The sequence below is a fragment of the Herpailurus yagouaroundi genome, unplaced genomic scaffold, assembly GCF_014898765.1.
Source record: "Herpailurus yagouaroundi ecotype Mexico unplaced genomic scaffold, PumYag 218, whole genome shotgun sequence".
Lineage (NCBI taxonomy): Eukaryota > Metazoa > Chordata > Mammalia > Carnivora > Felidae > Herpailurus > Herpailurus yagouaroundi.
In genome coordinates, this window is record NW_024412449.1 from 5,757,410 (window position 1) to 5,781,662 (window position 24,253).

Consider the following 24,253-nt stretch of genomic DNA (forward strand, 5'->3'; position numbering starts at 1 on the left):
TTCCTTCCTTCCTTCCTTCCTTCCTTCCTTCCTTCCTTCCTTCCTTCTTGTTTCCTTTCATTTATTCATTTACTAATGCCATGTTTTTTTATTAAATAGCTATTAAGTTCCAGGGACTGTTCCAGGCACTGGGAACAAGCAACGAACAGCGAGGCTGGAGCCTAACTTCTGCTGAGGAAAGAAAGAAAATAAACAGGCTTGTTTCAGGTGGTGTTAAGTGCCCTAAGACAACAAAGCAGGCAAAGTGATAGACTGTGGAGTGGCACTACTTTAGATACAGGGATCAGGGGAGGCTTTTCTGAGGAGGTGGCAAGTGAGCAGAGACCTGAATGATGAAAAAGAACCAGCCTTGGGGAGGTATGGGGGCACAACATTGTAGATACAGGAAACAGTAAGTGCAAGTTATTTGAAGCAGTTTAAAATAATACAAAGACTGCAAAAAGATAAAAGTAGAAATGAGGGAAATGGAAGAGAGAGAACAGGAGAACGTTGTATTGCTGGTGTGCAAGCCATAGAGTTCAGCAAAGTTATGAAAGTTGAGCTGCAACTTTGTTTCCTATCTTCCTGGAAACCAAGGTGAAAAGGGAAACACGATCGGTTTCATGGTATGTCTTCTTCATAAGGAAAAGAAGTGTCAGTTTTTCAAGGGGAAAAAGATGATTTTTTTGGCACTTAGGATGGAAATACATTTCTTGTGTGGACCTTTCTATAGTAGGCCATTCTATACGGGGCACAGAGTGATTGTATTTGTCATCAGCTTTAGGATAATTTGTTACAACAGCCATAAAACTAGTATAATTAGATCTATTAAGGATGCAGTAACAGAAACTTGATCATTTAAACTAGCTTAAGCAAAGGAGAGCACTTTATTATAGAGATTTGAAATATTCCATGAAATTCTAGGAATGTAGCTCATTTCAGGAAATAATACTAGGATTAGGGATAGGAAGCTGTCAGAACTCTTTTGGTCTCTTCTCTCGTCTCTTTGTGGATCTTTTTCATCCTTCCTATTCTTTTCACATTTTTCCTGCAGCCTGGTCTTCTGCATTTCTACAGGCCATGTGGTGGGAAGCATGTCTATGGCCAGCAACTGATTTTCCATGTTTCTATGTTAGCTACCTAGAGAAAAACTGAAATCTCTCAGTCCTAATTCCAAATTCCTGGGAGAGAGATATGATTGGCTCAGCTTGAGTCAGCTAACTACTATAGGAGCAACTGACTGTAGTCTGGTGGCCTAGTTACCTTGTCTGAGGATCCAAGGCTAGTTTCCAGAAAAAGACATCTGTTCTGCTGTTTTTAAAATACACTCATGTAGGGGTCAAGAAACCGTTTAATGGGTTTAAACCAACATTAAAAAGAGATAAAAATATCGGTGCATAGCATGTGGTATGGGTAATATTTTATAAAATTTGTTTCAGTTATTAAAGGTATAGGTCCATGTGTATTGGGTGATAACGCATATTTCTTTGGGTGGATTATGGTCTAAAAAGTTTGCAGAACCCTAAAATTGGCAATCTGGTAGGATTCTGTTACAGAGATGTAATAAACAGCATTCTAAAATAATGTGTTTTTTTTAATAGCATTTTTCAATATAATCAGATGGCGTAAGGATAAAGCATGACTTGGTACAGACAATTTTGCAAGGGTGAAGACAAAGTGGTCTTTGTCTGGTTTCTTTCAGGCTAAAATATAGCTAGTGGTGTGTCCAACCTGGCTTTGTATCACGGTCACTTGAGGACCTCTTAAAAATGATTTTAATGGGATCTGTCAAATCGGGATTCCTATAAGTGTAACCTGTGAATCTGTATTTAAACACAAAATGAAGCAAAACAAACAGATGTCTCTGATAGGTAGTCAGGTTTGGGACTTGCTAACCCCGAAACTATATAAGCCAGAGACTATATAACCCAGAGGGGTCATCTCCATACCTTTTAAACAATTCTCCCTAACTGCAGTTTCTCTCAACTGGGCTTTTCATAGGCATTAGGAAGTGAACAATTTGAATTTATTTCTTGGTAAGGATCTGGAATGTAAGGCTTCATAGCTGCCGATTAAAGGCAAATAAACCCGTACACTTCACAGTTCAGTGAAGCAGATGGCAAAGTTTATCTCCTTTTGTTGGACTTTGTGGCACTAACGCTCATGCTTGGATGGGGCAGTGTTGAGGGGGAGGGGCAAAGGGAAAATTCTTGCAGGCTATTTCACATCCTTTTTGTACAATAGTTCTGTATTTCTCCGGAACAAAGTCTGGCCAAGACCCCAAAATTCTACAGTTCAGGATATGGCAGGGATTGTTTGCGCTTGGAAAATTTGCAAAACTGACGTCATTTTGAGTTTTCTGATGAACCGGACAGCGTGAACCAGTTGCCCTGGGTACCCTCCTCCCCGCCCCCCCGCCAGGTTCTAAGCAATAAAATAAATGGACCTGCTGTACCAAGTTATTGGCTATTAATCAACTGAATTTTAGAGGATATCTGCCTGAAATAATTAGGCCAGTATTAGCAGAGTTGCATTTCATCTCCACAGCTGCTCTAGAGCAGGACCCTTGTTCACAGAAGCCATTCCTAAAGCAGGTCAAGAAATACATTAGTACAGCTGGAACCCATTATTTCTAGCCACTATTGCAGGGGGCCTGCTTTCAGATGGTTCCACTGAGGTCTGTAGCTAAAACTTATTTCTGGGAATTATCATCTTGTCTGTGAGCGGCGTTCGCGGCCCCTCTGAGGGGACACACACCCTTCCCCCAGGCCTCCGCGCAGCGCTGACAACGGGTTCATGTTTCCGGGTTTGGGGACCAGCTCCGCACACACCGCCGGGCGATGCGTGCAGTTCCGGCCGCCACTGGCTGGCCGCTGCCTCCCGCGCTCTGCCTGGGAATACCCGCTGGGCGTCGCCTCGGTACCGCGATGGCACTGTTAGCCGGCTTTCATTACGTGTGAGGTGTGGCTGCTTCTCTGTCCCCGAGCCAGGGTTCTCTGGCCGGTCTCTGGGAGGGCTGCTCGCGGGGCCCGCTGGCGCCTCCTCGCCGGCCCAGCCGCGGGGCGAAGGGGCTTCGCTGCAGCAGACGCGCCGTGTCCCCGCGCGGCCCCCGTCCACCTCCCCGCGGCCTCGCCGCCGGCCGAAAAGTTTCTCCAGGGGCGGAATTCCGGGCTCGGCGACCCCCAGAGCCTAGGGTGCGCGCCCCTGGGTGGCCTGCTGGCCCGCGGGGCCTGGTGAGTTCCCCACCCCCCAGACGCCGCGTCCCAGGGCCCCGGCCGTTGCTGTGGCAACGCGCAGGCAAACCGGCCGCAGGGCCTCCCGCTGCGGGCGGGCCCGCCTCCCCTCTCAGTGTCTCCGGGGGCCCAGCCGTTGGGACCTCGTAGACCCCGGGTCTGGTGTTCGGGGTGATCCCGGTCTGCCCGGTTTCAGCTCCACCTTCTCACCTCCACCCATCCTGGGACCTGACCCCTTTTGGAAGTTTAAAGTGAACTTACTGTAGGGTAAGTGTGATTTGGAAAAATGAACACATCCTTAAAATTTGAATTTGCGGGCTCCCTACCCCCACCCCCATTTCTCTCTTTTTTAATCTCCTAGCGCTTGGCTCCTAGTAGGGCCTCAATATGGGGGACTTCTTACAGCACTTGATGCAGTCCCTTGCACACAGTGGTTGCAATCCGAGGAGCTTGTATGGCCTTAGAGCAGCCCCTGACTGGCCACGTGGATAGGAAATTTAAGCACTCTTCTCTCTTTCCTCATCTGTCAATGCAGATTGTAATTTCTCACAAAGTTGTGGGCTCGAAGGAGCTTGTGTGTGAAACTGCTTCGTGAACCGTGAATGTAAAGCACTTGGGAATTAGTCGTAAGGGATATTTGCATGCTGCAAGTGGTTTGATACTCCTGGTCCCACAGCACCAGCTAAGACAGACCTTTTTGGTCCGACCACCAAACAGCTCCAATGTCCAACCAGAAAATAGGGTTGTTATGCATTGGAGGAGGGCTCTGTGAATGGAAAAAGAAACACCAACACATTTTGAACCTAAACTTCCTCCTTGTATTATTATGCACTCCTCCTTCCCCTCCTCCCCCAGCCTTCCCATTACAACCCGTATGCAGATATTTCGTTTCACACATTTAAATCTCTAGCCCAACATTGAAATCTAGAGATTTAAATCTCTAGCGTTTCTGTCTCAATGAATCACACCATCATCCCTCCTGTTTGCAAGCCAGAAATGTTGGACTCCTTCTTCACACCTGCCACTCCCTCCCCTTCCATCTCTAAATTATCATCAAACCAATGATTATCTGTTCATTTTATCCTCAAATCAGTGTCAACGCATCCACTTATTTCGGTCCCCACCACTGGTACCCTACACCAGGCTACCATTATCTCTTGCCTGGTCTCCTATAGTAGCCTCTTAACTAGTCCAAAGGTATTCATCCTGCCCTGTTCATGTTCCTATCTGTTCTTTGCACTGCAGCAGGAGTAATCTTTTAAAAGTTAAAATTTGATTATGATACCTCTTTTCTCCTCCATCACCCCCTGCTTAAAATCCATCATGACTTTTTGTTCTTAGGATAAAGATACAATTTCTTAATATGGCCCACAAATTGGGTGGCTGTATACTTTAACATCCAGATCAAGATAGTTTTGAGAGTAAAAGACAGTGCTATTATTTACACTGGGACTGTTCCCTAGCATTCTGGGGCAAATGGTTACTCTACCTATAAGGCCCTGTGGCACCTTCCTCTTCTCCAGCCGGATCTTACACTAGGCTCTGCTGGTTCTCTGTGTTCCAATTACACTGGTTCTTTTTCAGTCCTTTGTCACCATTTTCTCTCCTACTAAGGGCCTTTTCACGTGATCTTCTCCCTGCCAGGTATGCTCTTCCCTCTTCTCTTTAGTCTGGTTAACTCTTGCTCATCCTTCGCATCTTAGACCAAATAGTTTCCCCTGGGAAAACTGCCTCTGACCACTCCATCCAGGACAGACCCCCTTCGGGTATAGGCTCTTCTGACACCGTCTCTCTCCTTGCATTTATCACAATTGCAATTTTATTTGTCTGTGTGACTGGCACATAGGATGTAGTTGATAAATACTTGAATGTCTGACTTATAAGCGTTTCCCAATGTCATTAGTCTCTGAAAACGCCACATTGTGGTTAACAGCGCAGACTGCAGATGGGATGCTTGGATTTGAATTTCAGCTCCCCCACAATTCCTTATTTGAAACCTGTGGGGCTAGTTGTGTTTTAAAGTTGAGAGTGTGTCTGACTATAGAAAGACAACATGGTGTATATACTGTATCACTTTTAAGTGGGGTCTGGGGCAGTACCGTGTAATCAAACACATTACTTTTTCTTTAGTGAGATGACGTCACTCTAAGTGGGATAAAGGCTGTACATAGTTTTGCATCAGTTCAGGTCAAGTTTTGCCAAAAAATCAGTTTGCTACAAATTTATGAGAATCCTTTTTGGATTTTAGGATTTCATGTGAGTCTGTCCCAGCATAACCTTTAGGTAATCACTTAACTTCTCTGTGCCTGAGATTCCTCAACGGTAAAATGAGGAGGCTTATAGCATCTACCTACCTCACAGGTTCTGTTTGTGTTTTTGTGAGGAATACATATGTTAATACGAGTTGGCCTTTGGACAATGTGGGGTTTAGGGGCACCGATCCCCCAACACAGTTGGAAATCCATATACAGCTTTTGGCTCCCCCAAGTGTAACTACGAATAGCCTACAGTTGATCAGAGGCCTTACCGATAACACAAACAACACATACTTTGTATGTTAGATGTATTAGATACTGTATTCTTACAGCAAAGCAAGCTGGAGAAAATGTTATTAATAAAATCATAAGGAGAGAAAATACATCTATAGCATTGTACCATATTGGAAATGATCCACGTGTAAGTGGATCTGCACAGTTCAAACCTGTGTTCAAAGGTTTCGGCTGTACATGTTGCTGGCTTAGGACAGTGAATGGTCTTTCATCATTGCTATAGTAGGGTCAGCTCTTATTATATCATTTTATTAGCTTCATTACAATCCACATTGTGTATTAACTGTAATTTATTTGCAATTTACTTATTGTTGGATATTTATATTTCAAGCACAAAAATGAAGAGATGAACGTCTTTATATTTAAATCTTTTGACTAGATTTTTGATAACTGATTAAGATCAGTTCCTAAAAATGCAATTACTATCAAAGCACAGGATCATTGGGACTACTCTTGAAACTTATGGCCGCCTTCAGAAAGATTATACCAGTTCACCATCCTACCATCAGTTTTGTGATGCCTGTGTTAGCATTATTATTTTTAAAAAATCTTTGCTAATTTCACAGATAAAAATAGTACCTCCTCATTTTAACTCAGATCTTTCATTATTGAGGTTTTAAGCATTAAAAAATCTCACTGTTAGCTATTAGGTATTTCTTTTCTGTGAATTACCTGCACAGACTCTATGATGGCTTTTATATTGGAGCCTCAGTTTTTAAAAATCAATGGTTTGTTTGATTTCTGCTTCCCGCAGTCCAGGCAGGAGCCAGTATGCTGGGCTTTGGCTGGAATTAGTTGGATAGGTATCCGTGGAGCCTGGGGCGAGTTGTAACTTGCCCGCAAGCTACAGAGCAAAGTGGAAAGCAGTGTTTCAGAGGCTGCGTCTCAGGGAAAATCTGAAATCAAGACCAGGCTGACCGTGTGTTTATCTGAATCTTCAGTCTAACAGGACTTGGAAGAAAGAGGGCTTGCAGGAGGTAGGAGGCAAAAGACCGAGGCAGAAGGAGGCGGAATGATTCTGAAAGATGGGGGAGAGAGAAACTGTAACCTCTTTTTCGTAGGGACAATGTAATTTATTGTATGGATGAAGAGGGGGTATGCTGGGGGTACTGTCTTGGCCAGACACTGATTTGTGCGGACTCTTGATAGAATAAGGACATTAACCCTTCTCGGTCATATGGGACCATCCCCTCACAATTGCCATTTCGCTTAATTTATGATGGTTTTGATTTCTAGAAATTGAAATAATTCTATGTTTTCTACCTATTGCTCTTTTCCTTTTTTTTTTTTAATTTTTTTTTCAACGTTTATTTATTTTTGGGACAGAGAGAGACAGAGCATGAACGGGGGAGGGGCAGAGAGAGAGGGAGACACAGAATCGGAAACAGGCTCCAGGCTCTGAGCCATCAGCCCAGAGCCTGACGCGGGGCTAGAACTCACGGACCGCGAGATCGTGACCTGGCTGAAGTCGGACGCTTAACCGACTGCGCCACCCAGGCGCCCCGCTCTTTTCCTTTTTGATTCATTACCTTTATGCTTAGAAAGTACTTTCCATGCAGAGACCAAATAACTGTCTGCATTTTCTTTAAATGCTAGTTTGTGATGTCATCCCATCAAGGAAGAGTTAATGGAAGTGAGTAAAAGAGAGTTGAGTAGTGTGATTTCCAACCAAAATCTGAAAGATGCTGATACAAAGGGATGTCCTCATGTCATCTTCACGCCCCCTTGAAGATAGAGCTTACGAGCTCCAAGCGAGCTCTGAGGAAGACTTTTTCTGACGGGGTCTGTCACGCTTTGTGAACTTGTACAGTCGGATCCTTAGACACTTTTGGAAATGTCCTGAGAGGAGAAGATGTGATCTCTGAAGATTCTTTCTACTTCTTTTGTCCTGTATATGATCCTATTTAGTATTTCAAGCACTCACAGTTGTTAGATACTGCGAGATGATTTCCCTGTTTTTAAAAGAGGCTTAAGTGGGGGTGCCTGGGTGGCGCAGTCGGTTAAGCGTCCGACTTCAGCCAGGTCATGATCTCACGGTCCGTGAGTTCGAGCCCTGCGTCAGGCTCTGGGCTGATGGCTCGGAGCCTGGAGCCTGTTTCCGATTCTGTGTCTCCCTCTCTCTGCCCCTCCCCCGTTCATGCTCCATCTCTCTCTGTCCCAAAAATAAATAAAAACGTTGAAAAAAAAATTAAAAAAAAAAAGAGGCTTAAGAAAAGGAAAATGTAATGTAATATTAATTGCTGACCTTCTGGCACTGGTAAATTAGTACGTTTCAAGATGTGCTTCAAAAAGAATTTTCCTTCCTGCTGAGCTCCAGTATGGATCAATGAGGCAAATTGTGTTTTGCTCGGATCTGTCTTAGTGTTCCAGAATGTAAAGAGTGGACAACTTACTGTTAAGCCTTATTGATATATTTTTTCTTAGTTTGTTAACTAAAATGAATTGTGGAGTATGAGAAACTAATCACCTCACAAACTCATGCAGTTTTGTCAACCCAAAGTTTTTGTTTGTTTGTTTGTTGTTTGTTTGTTTGTTTTTGACCTGAAGTTCTTTTATTTCCAGAAAGGTTTATTTATTTTAATTTTTTAACTGTTTATTTATTTTTGAGAGAGAGAGAGAGAGAGAGAGAGAGACAGAGTGTGAGTGGGGGAGCGGAAGAGAGAGAGGGAGACAGAATTGAAGCAGGCTCCAGGCTCTGAGCTATCAGCACAGAGCCTGATATGGGGCTTGAACTCATGAACCGGGAGATCATGACCTGAACCGAAGTGGGATGCTTAACTGACTGAGCCACCCAGGTGCCCCTATTTTAGAAAGATTGATTGAGTGAGGGGCAGTGACTTTTATAATTAATCAGAATATCTTTTCTACTTATAATGGACTAATTATCTTTCTTAATAGCCATTGATGTGTCAGTTTGAATGCCAGTGAGAATGTGCTATTACATTACAAAAAGAAAGAGCTTTCTATTGGCTAAGATAAGTTAATTTAGAAATACTGTTACCATTTGCCTTAATTTTTGATCTAAAGTATTTAGTAAACATTATCAACTATTATAAACATTCATCCAACAAATATTTATTGGGTACATATGATGTTCCAGGCACAGTTCTAGAATACTGTGTTGTTTTTCACTTGTACAAAGTTTGCTTGTGATTCAATATTCTTTTTTTAATTAAAAAATTTTTTTAATGTTTATTTTTGAGAGAGAGAGAGAGAGACAGAGCACAAGCAGGGTAGGTCAGAGACAGAGGGAGACACAGAATCTGAAGGAGGCTCCATCTCTGGGCTGTCAGCACAGAGCCCAATGCGGGGCTTGAACTCAAGAACCGCGAGATCATAACCTGAGCTGAAGTTGGACACTTAAGCAGCAACTGAGCCACCCAGGCGCCCCTGTGATTCAGTATTCTTCACATGAGCTGTACTTATTTGGAAAAAATTGGTCATTTGGACTCACACATATTCATTCAGGGAATCTAAGAAAAGCCTTATGGAAAATGTTCATCCAGTCTCTTAAGGTTGAGATGCTGGTAATTGAAAGTTCTACACTGTTACTTTGTTGTTATCGTGGTGGAATGCTCACTCGCAGTGACTGAGCTTGCTGGGAGAGAAACCATTTACCATTTACCAAAGGCAGTGCGTCTGAGGCTCAGGTTCTTATACCCGTATTCTTTCAAGTCTGTTTGCGGTTAGCAGATCTAACATAGAGGCTCTTCTATCTGCTCTTGGGAGCTCAGCTTGCAATCAGCTGAGATACCAGGAAGAAAGCAAATATTTATCCTTGGGCGTTTTTTCACGGAAATCAAATTAATTTTTCCTCTCAACCTTCTTTATGTTGGTGTTCAGTTTATGACAATAAAATTCAATGCTTTTCATATTTGTTATTATGAAAGTAAACACCAATGTACAGCGGTGCTTTTCAAGTTAACTTAATTGCTTTTCTGTTATAGCTCTTTGATGGTACATATGTTATGTACACTTAGCTCATTTTTTATAGTTGTGCCTTTTTTATTGAGATATAATTAACATAGTATAAAATTCACCCTTTTAAAGTGTACAATCAAGTTTTTAGGATATCACTAGGGTTTGCAGCCATCACCACTATCTAATTCCAGAAGGTTTTATCACCTTAAAAGAGAAATCCCACATCCATTAGCAGTCAACCTCCAACTCCCCTCCCCCAGCACCTGACAAACACTAATCTACTTCAGTAATCTACCTTCTGTCTCTGTAGATTTGCCTATTATATAAATGGAGCCATACAATATGAGGCCTTTTGCATTTGGTTTCCCTCAGCACAATGTTTTTCAGAATCGCTTCTATTGTAGTATGTGTTAGTACTTCATTCCTTTTGATGACCAAGTAAAATTCCGTCAAATAGATATACCACGTTTTGTGTATACATCAGTAGGTGGCCATTTGTGGTGTTTCCAGTTTTGGCTATCAGGAATCTAGCTGCTATGAATATTTGCATATGAGTTTTTATGTGAACATATGTTTTCATTTCTCCTGAGTATATACCTGAAAGTGAAAATGCTGGTTGTATAGTAACTGTATGTTTAACTCTTTGAAGAGTGTCAAAGTGTTTTCTAAAGTGGCTGCACCATTTTACATTCCCACCAGAAATGTGTAAGTGTTCTCATGTCTCCATATAATCATCAATGCTTGTTTCTTGTCTTTTTGATTATTGCCATCCTAATAGGTGTGAAGAGGTATGTCATTATATTTCGATTTGCATTGTCCTGATGACTAATGATGTTGAAATCTTTTCATGTGTTTATTGCAAGTTGTATATCTTCTTTGAAGAAATATGTATTTAAATCCTTTGCCTTTTTTTATTTGGATTATCTTTAAACATTTTTTTATTACATGTATTTATTTCTGAGATACAGGGTGAGACAGAGCACGAGTGGGGGAGGGGCGGAGAGAGAAGGAGACACAGAATCCAAAGCAAGCTCCAGGTTCCCAGCAAGCATTCAGCATAGAGCCCAATGCGGGGCCCGAACCCACAAACCATGAGATCATGACCTGAGCCTAAGTCGGACACTCAGCCATGCAAGACTGAGCCATCCAGGTGCCCCTGGATTATCTTTTTTTAAAATATTTATTTTTGAGAGAGAGAGAGAGAGAGGCAGAGAGAGAGGGAGACAAAGAATCTGAAGCAGGCTCCAGGCTCTGAGCTGTCCACACAGAGCCCGATGCCGGGCTTGGACTCATGAACCATGAGATCAAGACCTGAGCCGAGTCAGTCCCTCAACTGACTGAGCCACCCAGGCGCCGTTGGATTGTCTTTTTATTGTTTAGTTGCAAGAATTCTTTATATATTCTGATATTCTGAATACTAGACCCTTATCAGATAGATATTTTACAAATATTTTCTCTCATTATGTAGACTGTCTTTTTACTTTCTTGGTAGTGGCCTTTGAGGAACAAAAGCTTTTAATTTTATGAAGTCTAGTTTGTCTATTTTTTCTTTGGTTGTTTGGCTTTAGATGTCCTATCTGAAAAACTGTTGCCTAACTCAAGGTCACAAAGATTTACCTGTATGTTTTCTCTTAGGATTTTTGTAGTTTTAGCTCTTACATTTAAGTCTTTGATCCATTTTGAGTTCATTTTTGTATATGTGTGAGGTAGGTGTCCAGATCCATTTCTCTTGTGTGTGGATATCCAGTTGTCCCAGCACCATTTGTTGTACACCTCACTTTATTTGTCAACTGGTGAGTCATGTTTTGGAGAAACAGAATTTGGCTGATTTCTTGTCATCTCAATTAGATGCCACCATTCTACACACTGAACATTCCAGGCAAAGGAGCATCTGTACTGCTAGCTAGAAGCTAGGACTTTGGCTCCAGTTTTCTGTGTAGGCTTATAGCTTGGTGAATTGGCTTGTAGGTGATAGAAGCCTCAGGCCTGCTTCCCTCTCTAATTTACCTTAAGGCCTCTAAGTGGACCTATGTGGCTGCCTCCTGGCCGTCTTTACTCTGAATTATAGCCTGATTCTCATTTGACCTCTGGGGAAAGGAGAAGAGTCAAGGAGAAGTTGCTTCCTCCTTTCTTTAGAAAGGCCCTAAAATTACCCTTCTAGCCTCATGGGAGGGACAGAAGAGCCCTGTGAACCTTTCCCCAAAGAAAAGGGGGTGATACTCAAACAGAGCTTTTTACCTGTTTGTGCCTCCCATTGAAAGCTCTTTTCTCTGCAGTTATGACCTAATTGAGACTTGGCTGATTTCAGAACTCCTTTTCCTTGGAATGGAATGATAAGGAAGGGAGCTTTGGGTTCCTCCAAGAGATTCAAGTGGTAATGTGGAAAAAGCTTAGGATTGGGGTCAGGCTCACCCGAGTTCAAATTTTGGTTCTCTACATCTCTGTCTTGGGTTTCTTTATCTATAAAATAGGCTTTGTAATCCAATTTGCAAGGATGGTTTTGAAAAACAAAGTGTCATATGTAAAGTACCTGACAGATTTGGAGCCCCCAAGGAAATACTGGTTTCCTTTCTCCTCTTCCAAATTTTCTGGGAAATTTGTATAAATCTGTAGAAATACATTAAAAAAAAAAAAACTCCATAGTATCTTAGAGTTAGTTGGAAGGGACCTTCATATTATGACTGTAATACTTTGTTGAGGGGCGTCTGGGTGGGTCAGTGGGTTAAGCGTCTGACTTCGGCTCAGGTCATGATCTGATTTGAGTTCATGAGTTCAAGCCCTGCGTTGGGCTCTGTGCTGATAGCTCAGAGCCTGGATCCTGTTTCAGATTCTGTGTCTCCCTCTCTCTGCCCCTCCCCTGGTCATGCTCTATCTCTCTCTCTCTCAAAAATAAAGAAACATTAAAAAAAATAAAAAAAATATTTTGTTGAATCTGTCAGAGAGCCCTTTTCATGTTTATGTACTGGATTTAGTTAGTATTGATCACTTACCATACTTCAGGCACTGTTCTCCACATGTGTGTCATTAGTCAGTGGAGGAGAGATGACAGACATGCATGACAGAAAGCCTGATGCATGGCTGTCACTTTACGCATCCTCACTTCTCCCGTTTGATTCATTCACTTGCTAAGTTATGAGCCAGACGCTATTGTAGATTCTTGGGATACAGAGATACACTCTTTGAGCTCATGGTCTCTTGTGGAGGGAAGTAAACCAAGAAATTACAAACCAAGAAATTACAAAGCTACAAAGGTGCTCTGGGAGTTGGAAGAAAGCACTCCCCGGTCTGCCTGGGCAAGTCAAGGAAAGATGAGGCAAAGAGGAAAGGAGTCTGAGGCAGGAGGACAGAAGGCCCGCAGGCCTGGAGGTGGGAGACAGTATTCTTTAAGGAAGTTGATACCCAGGGGAATAATCAGAGACAGTAACCAGACAGCATAGTAGCACCAGCTTAAAAAGAGCCTGTTATGCTGGGCTGAATTTAAGGTCCATTTTGATGGTGAAACAAACACAATTTGTAGTTAAGAATTGGGGCGCCTGGGTGGCGCAGTCGGTTAAGCGTCCGACTTCAGCCAGGTCACGATCTCGCGGTCCGTGAGTTCGAGCCCCGCGTCAGGCTCTGGGCTGATGGCTCGGAGCCTGGAGCCTGTTTCCGATTCTGTGTCTCCCTCTCTCTCTGCCCCTCCCCCGTTCATGCTCTGTCTCTCTCTGTCCCAAAAATAAATAAACGTTGAAGAATTAACATCTATCTTGGCTTTATTCTCATTCTAAGCCTAGGTTTAAAAAAATCCTTGCTTTGTTTTTCGTCTTTAGCATTTTTTCCAAGTATCTGCTATTTTAGGCTTTTGCCTTGGTGACTCTCTTCACATAGCATCTGGCCATTTTGATATCATCTAGGTTACTAGCCTCTCTACTTTGGGGTTATAGCTCATGGAGAGCTCCCTCTGTGTCTGTATACTTTCTCTGGAAGAGTCTATTTCCTGTTTTCCCCAGGACTCAGTCAGTAATGGGAAAGACCCACCATGTTGGCTGAGAGCTGGGTAGGGAGAGGGCTGTTGGAGGGGGGCCGGGTACATGGGGAAGGCCCCTGAACTGGAGGTACTGTCAGCCGGCGCTTCTGATGTTGGCATAGCTCTAGCCTCTCTTCTGCTCTTCTCCCGCAGTCACTCACTCACTGACTCTGCTCCGGGGCTATATCTCCCGGCCTCTCTTGCTTTGCCTTATTCAGAGGAACTGAGGGATTGAGAAGTGGCCCTGAAGCTCAGGAATCTTAGCCTCCTTGGTGGCAGCCAGTCTTCACCCATCCAGTCACTTATCCCCTCAAGACACAGTCTAAGCTGGCTTTTCCGACATGAGAGGACACGACTGAATTTCCAGAGGTCAGTCGTGTAGGACTTTGTTCAGAGATCCTCCCTACGTTTTAAATCATTGAAGAAACTGGCCTTGGAAAGAAGATTGGTTAGGGGGTGGGAAGGGAGAAGGGAGGGTGTGACAGCTGTTTGCAAATATCCGAAGGGTTAAGTAGAGTGGACAAGGTACTAGATTTTGGTCTGGAATTCTGGCCCTACCTTTTACTAGCTTTGTTTTTTTTCTTTCCTTTTTCTTTTTCTTTTTCTTTTTTTTAAATCTGAATTCTTTTAAGCCTAAAATAATTCTGTGATTTAATAAATGTAGCAGGCAGTGCCTCTACTGATTAGATCCGGATTCTTGAGGCAGATTGAGTGGCAGCGTTTTAGCATTTTGAGCTCAGCCACTAGTGAATTGAAGTTGTAATAGCTGTATTTATTATACCCAGAATTGAATGAGTTATTAATAAACCATTCCTTAGTCCCATATTATCTCTGTTTTACAGACTAATTTTTCTCAATAGGATTTCCTTAATTGTATCAAATGTTTCATTCCTAGAATGCTGAACACGTCTGATTGGTATAATCTCCAGGGAAACTAGACAGTCTTAATTACATCTAGTGTTTTGATTTCATTTGATTCTTTAGATGAGATTAAAAGTAATTTATTTTAAAGACTAAGACTGCTCTCTGTATACCTATGCTGATTGCAAATTTAGAAAGCTTTGGTCATATTACATTTGCATTACGAGTATATCAGATAATTTAGGTTGTGAACTCATATCTAGGGTAGTTGACTTCTTTCAGAACAAAAAGCTTGATGACACTTTTTTTTTCACTGCCCTCCCCCCACTTTTCTCATCATTGTCTTTGGATAGCATTGATTTATATTTTCTGTTCATTTAGCCATTTCCATACTATATGTCAAGACTTGCTCCCTAAGAAGTAGAGGGTTCTTGGATTTGACTCTTTCTGAAATATCTGTCTCCTAGTGAATGAATGTTGGTCATAATTTGTAGAGCATGTGACTTTTAGTTCTAGATGCCCTTTTTCATTAGAGATACTGGCAAGCTAAATTTCGTCTAGAGGAGAATGCAGCATCTTTACATGACATGGGGATAGCTCAGGGTACCGGAGATGTAGAAAACATGAGTTGCCTACGGGAACAAGCAGACATACTCTTTCTTCATATCTAGAAGACTGAGAGCTATTTTTTTTTTTAATTTTTAAAATGTTTATTTTTGAGAGAGAGAGAGAGCGAGAGAGAGAGAGAACAAGCAGGGGAGCAGCAGAGAGAGAGAGGGACAGAGGATCCAAAGCGGGCTCTGCTCTGATAGCATCAAGCCCAGCACGGGGCTTGAACACATGAACCGTGAGATCATGACCTGACCAAAGTTGGGTGCTCAACTGACTGAGCCACCCTGGCGCCTCACAGAAGACTGAGACCTATTAAAGAGGAACTAGGCAGGAACAACTGGGTGGCTCAGTTGGTTTAGCATCTGACTTCGGCTCAGGTCATGATCTCATGGTTCATGGGTTCGAGCCCCGCATCAGGCTCTGTGCTGACAGCTCAGAGCCTGGAGCCTGCTTCAGATTCTGCGTCTCCCTCTGTCTCTGCCCCTCCCCGACTTGTTCTCTCTCTCTCTCTCTCTTTCTTTCTCTCTAAAAAATATAAGTAAACATGAGCACCTGGGTGGCTCAGTTGGTTAAGGGTCTGATTTTGGCTCAAGTCATGATCTTGTGGTCGGTGAGTTCAAGCCTTGCATCTGGCTCTGTGCTGACAGCTCAGAGCCTGGAGCTTGCTTTGGATTCTGGGTCTCCCTTTCTCTCTGCCTCTCCTTTGCTCACGTTCTGTCTCTGTCTCTGTCTGTCTCTCAAAAATAAACAAACATTAAAAAAAATTAAAAAATAAGGGGCGCCTGGGTGGCTCAGTCAGTTGGGTGTCAGACTTCAGTTCAGGTTATGATCTCACAGCTCGTGAGTTCGAGTCCCACGTCAGGCTCTGTGCTGACAGCTCAGAGCCTGGATCCTGCTTTGGATTCGATGTCTCCCTCTCTGTCTGTCCCTTCCCAACTCACACTCTGTCTCTCTCTTTCTCAAAAATAAATAAACATTAAAAATTTTTTTTTACTGAATAAACATTAAAAAATTAAAAAAAAAAATAAAGAGGGACTAGGCATATCCATAGGAAGGACAGACCAAGCATGACCTGTAGGAATATTTATAGGGAAAATACTTTTGGCTCAGTCTGAAGAGAAACATTCCATCATGGTATCCAATGACATGAGCTTTTGGGGGAAAATAAAGAATGGGATCCCTGTTATTAGAAAACTTTTAGCGGTGTCCATGTCAGCATATATCAGATCTTCCATGAAAAAGTCCCAGGTACTAGATGTCCTTTGGTGTTCTTTCCATTTCCTGGATTCTGTGGTTGCCTCCCCACTCCTGGTACTATACTGTGGCTACTTCTCCATTCTAGGTTTTGCTTTAGTGATTCATGTGATTGACTTTATTTCCCTGAAGAACCATAGCACAGAATTCTGGGGCTTGGTAGATAAAAACTGCCTGACATTAAATCTTTGTGGATAATTCACAAAGTGGATATATACCATGTGCACATATATACTTATACACATACATCTGTTTTGTATAATGGAAAGTTGTTATACTTTCATAGTTTTGTCCTCTGTTCCTATTGTTATAAAATATCATATGCTTTAGAGACCTCTGAGTCTTGTTAAAAGAAATTTTTAAATTTTGACATTTATTTATCAAATTGATTTTAAAGAATTCAGCTCTGTTAAGTTTTCAAAATAGAGCCAACAAAGAGCCTTTGTGGGAGTAGGAATTAAAAACTGGTGAGATTACTTGAGAAAGATCTGTAAAATAGTATAGACTTTTAATTAGTATCTTAGATATTTAAGAATAGGAAGTGAGAACACTATAGTCATTTTGGAAAATTGTGTTTTCAGACTCACTTTCTAATTGGATTGTTGAGTGCAGTGTCAGTGGCTTCAAAGGGCATCACAATTCATTGCAGTTCTGACCTGGGGTAATAGATATAGAGGTAAAATGAAATCCATTGTCCTTAAGAACTACTGGTTTTATGAAATGATTAAATCTGATTTTAGAATAAAGCATTAAGTGCAAACCACTAAGAGTTCAAAAAGTACTTACAGGTCCCATGAAAGAAGATTTAGTGCATTTAGCTTTCAAACAGTTTTCTCATTGTAGATGAAATGCCTTTAAATTGATGCAAGTTATCATGCTGATAAATTAATAAACTATGAGAAGATACATATCTTCTCTTTGGAATGGACTCATTCTCCAGGGACAGATGGTTCTCTTCCAGAGCAGACTTCTGAAGTGGTAAGACGTTAGAGAAGTCTATTTCCTGCATGAACTTGAGCTCAATGTGGGTGCTGTTAAAGCTTTGATTTGGTATTACAAAAAAGAAAGTCATCATACTAGGGGAATTTGCCCATTGATAAAGATTTAAGTTTTATAGGAGTTTTGGAATTCTTTAATACGTTTCATTCTAAGGGCCCAAAGTCTATGATTATGTACGAATACATCTCTCTTTCTATGCAGCCCAGGCCATTGGTATTAGAGAATATGGGGAATGTCCTCAAGTTCCTTAGGGAGCAAAAGCCTTGGCAGTCTTGGGGAAGGAACGGATCCTCTGACTGTGCTAAATCCAAATCTGCCAGAGGGTAACCTTTTCTTCTAACTTCAGCCTGAGTACTGTGCAGTGTAAATAGTGATATTTAATGTCGAAGTCATGATTTTTCAAATATTTGGGTATCTGACGCAAATAACGAACAAATGAATTTATCCCTTTGTGTCTGAACATTTTAGAGTTACATAACTAAATGAAAATATGATAATGAATTTCTGTTGAAAATCTCCAATGTTTTTTCTCCCCTTAATAGCAAAATATCCTCATGCATCTTTCTCAAAATATTATTAATAATATTGGCCACAGACAACCGTTTTTGAACTATTTGAATTGATGTGGTTTTTTAGACACGAAGCTGGGGCACAGAACAGCTTTCTTCTTTCCCTCTTCCCTTTTCTGCCTGCTCCCTTTTTATTGCCTCTGTGCTTCTCCACAGGATATATAAAAAACTCTCTGCGGAGGTCCTTACTTCGTAAGCTTATTTGTAGAGTGCCAGTGGGATGGGACTGAGAAGTCATTGTTGCTGTTATTAGTTCCTATTAATAACTTTTAAAAAGTTTGCTGAGTTACCTGGATGTTAACGTTCAGCAATTTCACTTCTTCTGTCCTCTTTCCTTCCATCTATGGGAGTTCTCTACCACTTTCACTGCCGCCTTTTGGCTTATTTGCATAAACAGACTTTTCTCTCTCTTTCTTTCCCTTCCTCCCTCTTTCTCTCCTTTTCACAAACCCTGGATACCTACCGTGTAACCTGAAGGATACGACGATGAGTTAATGATAGGACCAGTGTCCTCAAGAGCGGGCTGGTGGCACAGAGGTATGCACATAATGTGATGGAGTGTGATCAAGATAGCACCCAAGAATGGAGGGTAGAGAAGCTTATGTATGCTTTGGGGGTTGGGCTGCGGAGAATAAGAGAAATGAACATTGACTTTGAAGGTAGAGGTGTGATTGAGTATGAATTTTTTTGTTTAATCAGTGTCATTTAATCTGCATGGATTTTAGGCATCGATTTCAGGCATTTTCAGTTCAGTGTGGTGGAACTTATAGTTGGCCGGAAGATTGAAGCATTATTTTATATCCTTAAAATATCTTCTATGATAGATTTTTTTTTTTTTTTTTTTTTTAGCTTCCAGAGGCTTAGCAGGATAACTCTTAGTGTTCATGATTTCTTGCCTCTGCATTACTGAAAACTTTTTCCGCCTATTTCTTCCGAGAAGCCCATTTTTCAATTTCTTAAGGATTCTGACCCGGTCACTGGATCGTCATAATGATTAGATTCTGTGTCATACTGACTGTTTTCCTGAGACTTTCAACTTACGTGTTTATTAGTATTTTAATTACTTGGTTTACTTTGGTTTTTAAAAATCCTTACACTTAGCGTTGTTCATAAAATATGCATAAATCTTATGGAGCCCTAACTGTGATGTTAAGTAATTTATTTAACAAATATTTGATAGAGCACCTACTCTGTGGCAGACGTTGTGGTGAGCACTAGGATAAAGGAGTGATGTGGTCTGTACCTTCACAGAGCTTATAGTGTGATGGGGTTACAGACAGGTAAGTGGGCAACTGCAAAGGTGTTACGATAGGGAAAGTACATGCGACTGCGTGACGCATACAAAAGGCACCTAATCCAGACTTAGGGGCCAGAAGATGTGTTTTTGAAAGGAGTGGCATCTACATTAAGACTGAAGGGTGGATAGAAACCATCCAGGTAAAAGGTAGAGTATAGGGCATGGTGTTTCCAGCAGAGGAAATAACATTTGAGAGTCAGGATGGACCTGAGAGACACAGGGACTGCAAGAATGTTGACAGGAGCCTAGAGTACAAGGGGAGGGAGTGGATAAGAATGAGGCTGAAGACCATATCTTACATATTGTGCTGGGCTTGGTGAGCCTCATTAAGGAATCCAGCCTTCAGTTCAAGCTAAGAGGAGGTAATGGATGGGCTTTGAGTAGGGGGATGGCATGACTCGATATGCGTTTTAGAAAAATCATTTTGGTTGCAGTTTGGTGAATATACTGACGAGAGCTCTGGATGAAGAGATCAGTTGATTGGAGGCTGGTATAGTGATCCAAGCAGGAGACATTGGAGTTGTAGGTGTTACATGACTAAAACTTGAGGTGAGATGGAGTTTCAGCTTAACTGAACTTTGGACTAGGTTTTGATTTCCTGTCTTGATGAAAAACTTCTGGATTTTTAAAATGTATTTTTTAATTTTAAGTTTTATTTAAATTCCAGCTAGTTAACATATGTGTAATATTAGCTTCAGGTGTACAATACAGTGATTGAACAATTCCATGCAGCACCTGCCCTCCTTACTACCCATCACCTGTTCTACTCCCCACCTCTCACCTCTCTTCTGGAAACCATCGGTTTGTTGTTTTAAAAAAATGTGTTTTTTTTACATTTATTTATTTTTGAGAGACAGAGAAAGAGCACAAGTGGGGGAGGGGCAGAGAGAGAGGGAGACCCAGAATCCAAAGCAGGCTCCAGGCTCTGAGCCGTCAGCCCAGAGCCTGACGCGGGGCTCGAACCTACGAGAACTGCAAGATGATGACCTGAGCCAAAGTCAGACGCTTAACCGACTGAGCCACCCAGGCACCCCCAGTTTGTTCTTTTTAGTTAAGAGTCCATTTAGTGTATTTAGTCTGTTTAGTTAAGAGTCTGTTTCTTGGCTTGCCTTTTTCTAATTTTTTTCCTCCTTTGCTTGTTTGAAAAAAAGTCTGGATTTTAAGCTGTGTTAGAACAAATATCTTGTGACATTAAAAAAAATCATATTTCTGTTGAAAATAGTAGCACATATTGTAAAGTGTACAGGCATTATTCTAAGCACTTTACATTATAAATTGACTTATGCTTTACAACAATCCAATGGAATGGCTACTAGTTTTATCCCAATCAGACAGATGATAAAACTGCAATGTAGGTTAAGTAATATGCCCAAGGTCAGATAGGTAGTAAGTGTCTAAGCTGGGATTTGAAGTATGCCAGTTTGGGGCCAGGGTCAGTTCTCTTAATCCTTGCTCCCCATTCTTGGCAATATGGGGGACCAAGCATGAGCCCTCCTCTCCAACCATCTCCTATTCTATATCCATTCTGAAGAGAAGCAGATTCATTTCAAAAAAAGAAGTAGAAGCAGAATTTGTAGATTTAGAGAGAGGGCAAAGAGAAGAATGACTCTTAGATTTGTGGTTTGGTCTCTTGGGTTACTGTGGGACCATTCACAGAAACAGGGAGAAGAGTGAGTTTAGGCGGAGATTGAGAGTGGAAGAGGAGCAAGGTGAGATAATTCTTGCTGTTACAAACATGTTGCATTTGAAGTGCTTGGGGGTCATCCTTGTAGATATGCTCAGGGGGGAGTTGGATGGGTCTGGTTATTTGCCACCACAGTAGCTGGAATTCGGAGAGAGACGTGTGGCTACCAGATCCAGGATAGCTTCTGGGAAACAGGTCTTGTTTTAAATAGGTAGGAGCCTTCTAGGTGAGGGAAGCACAGTGCACTTGATGACTTCCTGGTAAGAATGTGGGTGAAAGGAGATGATCTGAAGTCTAGGCATTTTTTTTTTCTCATGAAGCACGCGGCCTTTGACAATTCACTCCTCTTCTTTGGCTTTCATTTACTTATTATTTATTTTATTATTTTAAAATCACTTACATTCATATTTGATAGATTACCCTTCGATTAAGAACGTTCATCTATAAAAGAATAAAAATATCTTCTCTGCTTGCCTCGCCATTGTTGAAAATGGGAATGTCCTTTAATGGCCCTTCCGTCTCTGAAATTCTTATTTTAGGAATTGAACTCTGGTGTTCAAACATACTTTGTAAATGGTAAAGTAAGAATACAAATATAAATTAGTGGCATTTGGTATTTGGTAAAGATTATGTGCATAAGTCTGTAGATAGTGGCAAACATGCAATCGCTCCTGATTGTCTTGCTTGTGAAATTAAAACTCTAGCTGATTCTTGGGGTTTAAGCCAATCCCTGGTAGTTATAAAATGAACAGAAATGGTTGGATGTCGTTTTTTTTTTGAAAGAGGAACTAGCAAAATTTGCTCACTGAAAGTAAGAGAAAAAGAGATTGGTGATGACTGTATCTTTGTGATTTCCAAGTCCACAGTATCATTTGAAAGAAAACATGACATAATAATTTCCAGGAACTGTGCTAAGTGATTTATATACTTGATTTGGTTTAATTCTCACAGTAACTATCATTACTCCCATTTTATAGGTGAACAAACTGGAGCTTAGAGAACTTGCCTAAGGTCATACTGGTAAATGGCAGAGCTGGGACTCAAGCCCAGGTCTTCTTATCCACAAAGCCTCTGCATGTAACTATCATACTATATAGGCTTTCAGTTTAAAGGTTAATTTTTTTTTGAGTAGATTACATTTATACTTGGTATAATTTAAAAATATAAAGATCTCTAGTGAAAAAGTCTTTCTTCTGTCCCTGTCCTCTTGATATTCATTTCCCTAAAGTAAGAATCCTTTCAGAGATGTTCTGTATGCATGTGTGAGTAACTGTAACTTAGGTATATAAGAATATACATATATAACATACACGCAGTATATTCTATACAAATAAAATTTCACTCATTTTATGCAAACAATAGGGTACTATAGGCCTGCACCTTGATTTTTTTTTTTTTTTTTTTTTTTTTTTTTGCCTAACAATATCAAGGAGATTGTTTTGGTTAAAAAAAAAAGGCTATTTTTTAAATAGCTGCATAATATTCCACTGTATGCATATACCCCTAGTCTTCTATTGCAGGACATTTGGATATTTACCAATATTTTGCTATTACAAACAATGTCTAATAAGTAACTTTTCATTTGAGTTATTTTGCACATGTGTGAGTCCACCATGTACGCTAAACAAGAACCCAGGGGGTTGCTCTGAGTATGGTGAAATTCACTATAGGAAGAGTTATATTTTATTACTAAGATGTAGGGTGTTTTTTATTCCAAGTATATAAGTGTGCAATAATCAGCAGATATGTAACTGCTTTTCTATCAGCAGGGCTCCACATCAAGTACTGTAAACATATATATGCAAAAGCTTGTAGACTCCAAAAATGAGAAAAAAAAAAGGTTATAGCATAGTTGGCTGACTTGGAGTGAAAGATGTCTGCATATGAGCAGACATTTACTCAACAGAGTGAAAATTTCATTCCTAAAGAAAAATGACTCGGTTCTTCATGGAAGAGCTCCCTTGGAGATGCATGAATGCGTTTGACCCTTACTAAGATGATGGTACGATTCTTGCTTCAGAAAGTTGCCATTTAAAAATGGCTACAAGGGCTCTTTTGCCATTGAGTATATTCAGTAAATGGGCAAAAGGGAGTTTTTAAGATCTATATGTAAAGTGAAGAAAACCAAAGCAAGTTTGGATGTAAAGAGCTGTAGAGCTGTGAGGTGGAGTGGAGTGCAAGTGGTATAGAGTAGCTTGTGCACTGGTAGAACATGCAGTGAATGTGGAGGTAAACGTGGATACAATTACATAGTACTTTGTATTTTTATGTGTAATCAGTGGGCAGTTACTATTTTCAGGAGTGTTTCTAGATATTCTAAAGTGAACCTGAAGAGTACAAAAAGAAATAGATTTATATGTCTAGATGAACTAGCTTCAGGAGAGTGTCATGGCAGAATCAAGGAACAGATTTAAGATTTTTCTGCTTATAGCACATTACATAAGTAATAGATAATAAATGAAGTTTGTGAAAAGTCATGTAGACGTTTTAAATTTGAGTCAAGGCTGAATTTGATTTGCTGTCCTAATATTCCAATTTATTAATTATGCATTCTTAGAATATCTTTGTTGGTTTTTCTTTCTGGCTGTTTTCTCTTTCATAGTTATTAGCTCTAGAATCTATTGTTAATGAACTCTATAATACCGAAAAAAGTCACTTTAATTAATAAAAATTTTAAATCTTTTACCCAGAAATAGAACTTCTTAGTTTGTTCGTGTTGTATTTGCAACATAATCATCACAGGTAAAAAAGTGATACTACCATATTTTGGTAGTTGTGTCATATTAGCTATTAAGTACTGTTAGCTCCATACTGGATACATTTGGGGGCTCCTGTCCTCCTGCATTTTCTTCTAAATGAATCCTCCTGTCCCACAACCTATTCTGACACATCAAAGTTCCTGCCATTCCCAACTGCCCTTCCTCAAAGTCTGATTACAGCAAGGTTGACTAATTGCTATGTAGGCTTTTCAGCAGTTAAGACCCATGTTGCTTGGCTCGTTCTCATGTGTATAACACTTGACTGTCAGTGTTCAAGAGCTCCTGTTTCCGTTTCCCAGCAAACTCACAGTTTGCTGCTATTGGTTCTGAGGTCACATGTGCAACTTTCTTTGGCATCTAATCTAGTTCAGCTGGGCCCAGAGTGGCTATGTCCTTTTTTGGTCCTACCTATTTTTTTTTTTTTTTTTGTCTGCATCTTCACATCTCATTTTGTCTGTTCTGAGCATTCTCTCTGCTGGAGAAGGAAGAAACAAAATAGAAATTAACACATGTTTAAGATGTGGTCATAC

The 24,253-nt window shown here is 40.9% G+C and overlaps 1 protein-coding gene across 5 annotated transcripts in view; it reads left to right on the top strand.

The window, feature by feature from the left end:
- Positions 1 to 3,071: 3,071 nt before the first annotated feature.
- Positions 3,072 to 24,253, top strand: part of STK33 (serine/threonine kinase 33) — a 175,400-nt gene continuing 154,218 nt past the window's right edge. For 2 of the 5 annotated variants that reach the window (XM_040456956.1, XM_040456958.1), the window contains exon 1: positions 3,072 to 3,479. The gene's annotated coding sequence lies outside the window, so the exon portion shown is untranslated. The remainder of the gene's footprint in view (positions 3,480 to 24,253) is intronic. The other 3 variants (XM_040456957.1, XM_040456954.1, XM_040456955.1) reach the window with 3 other exon arrangements.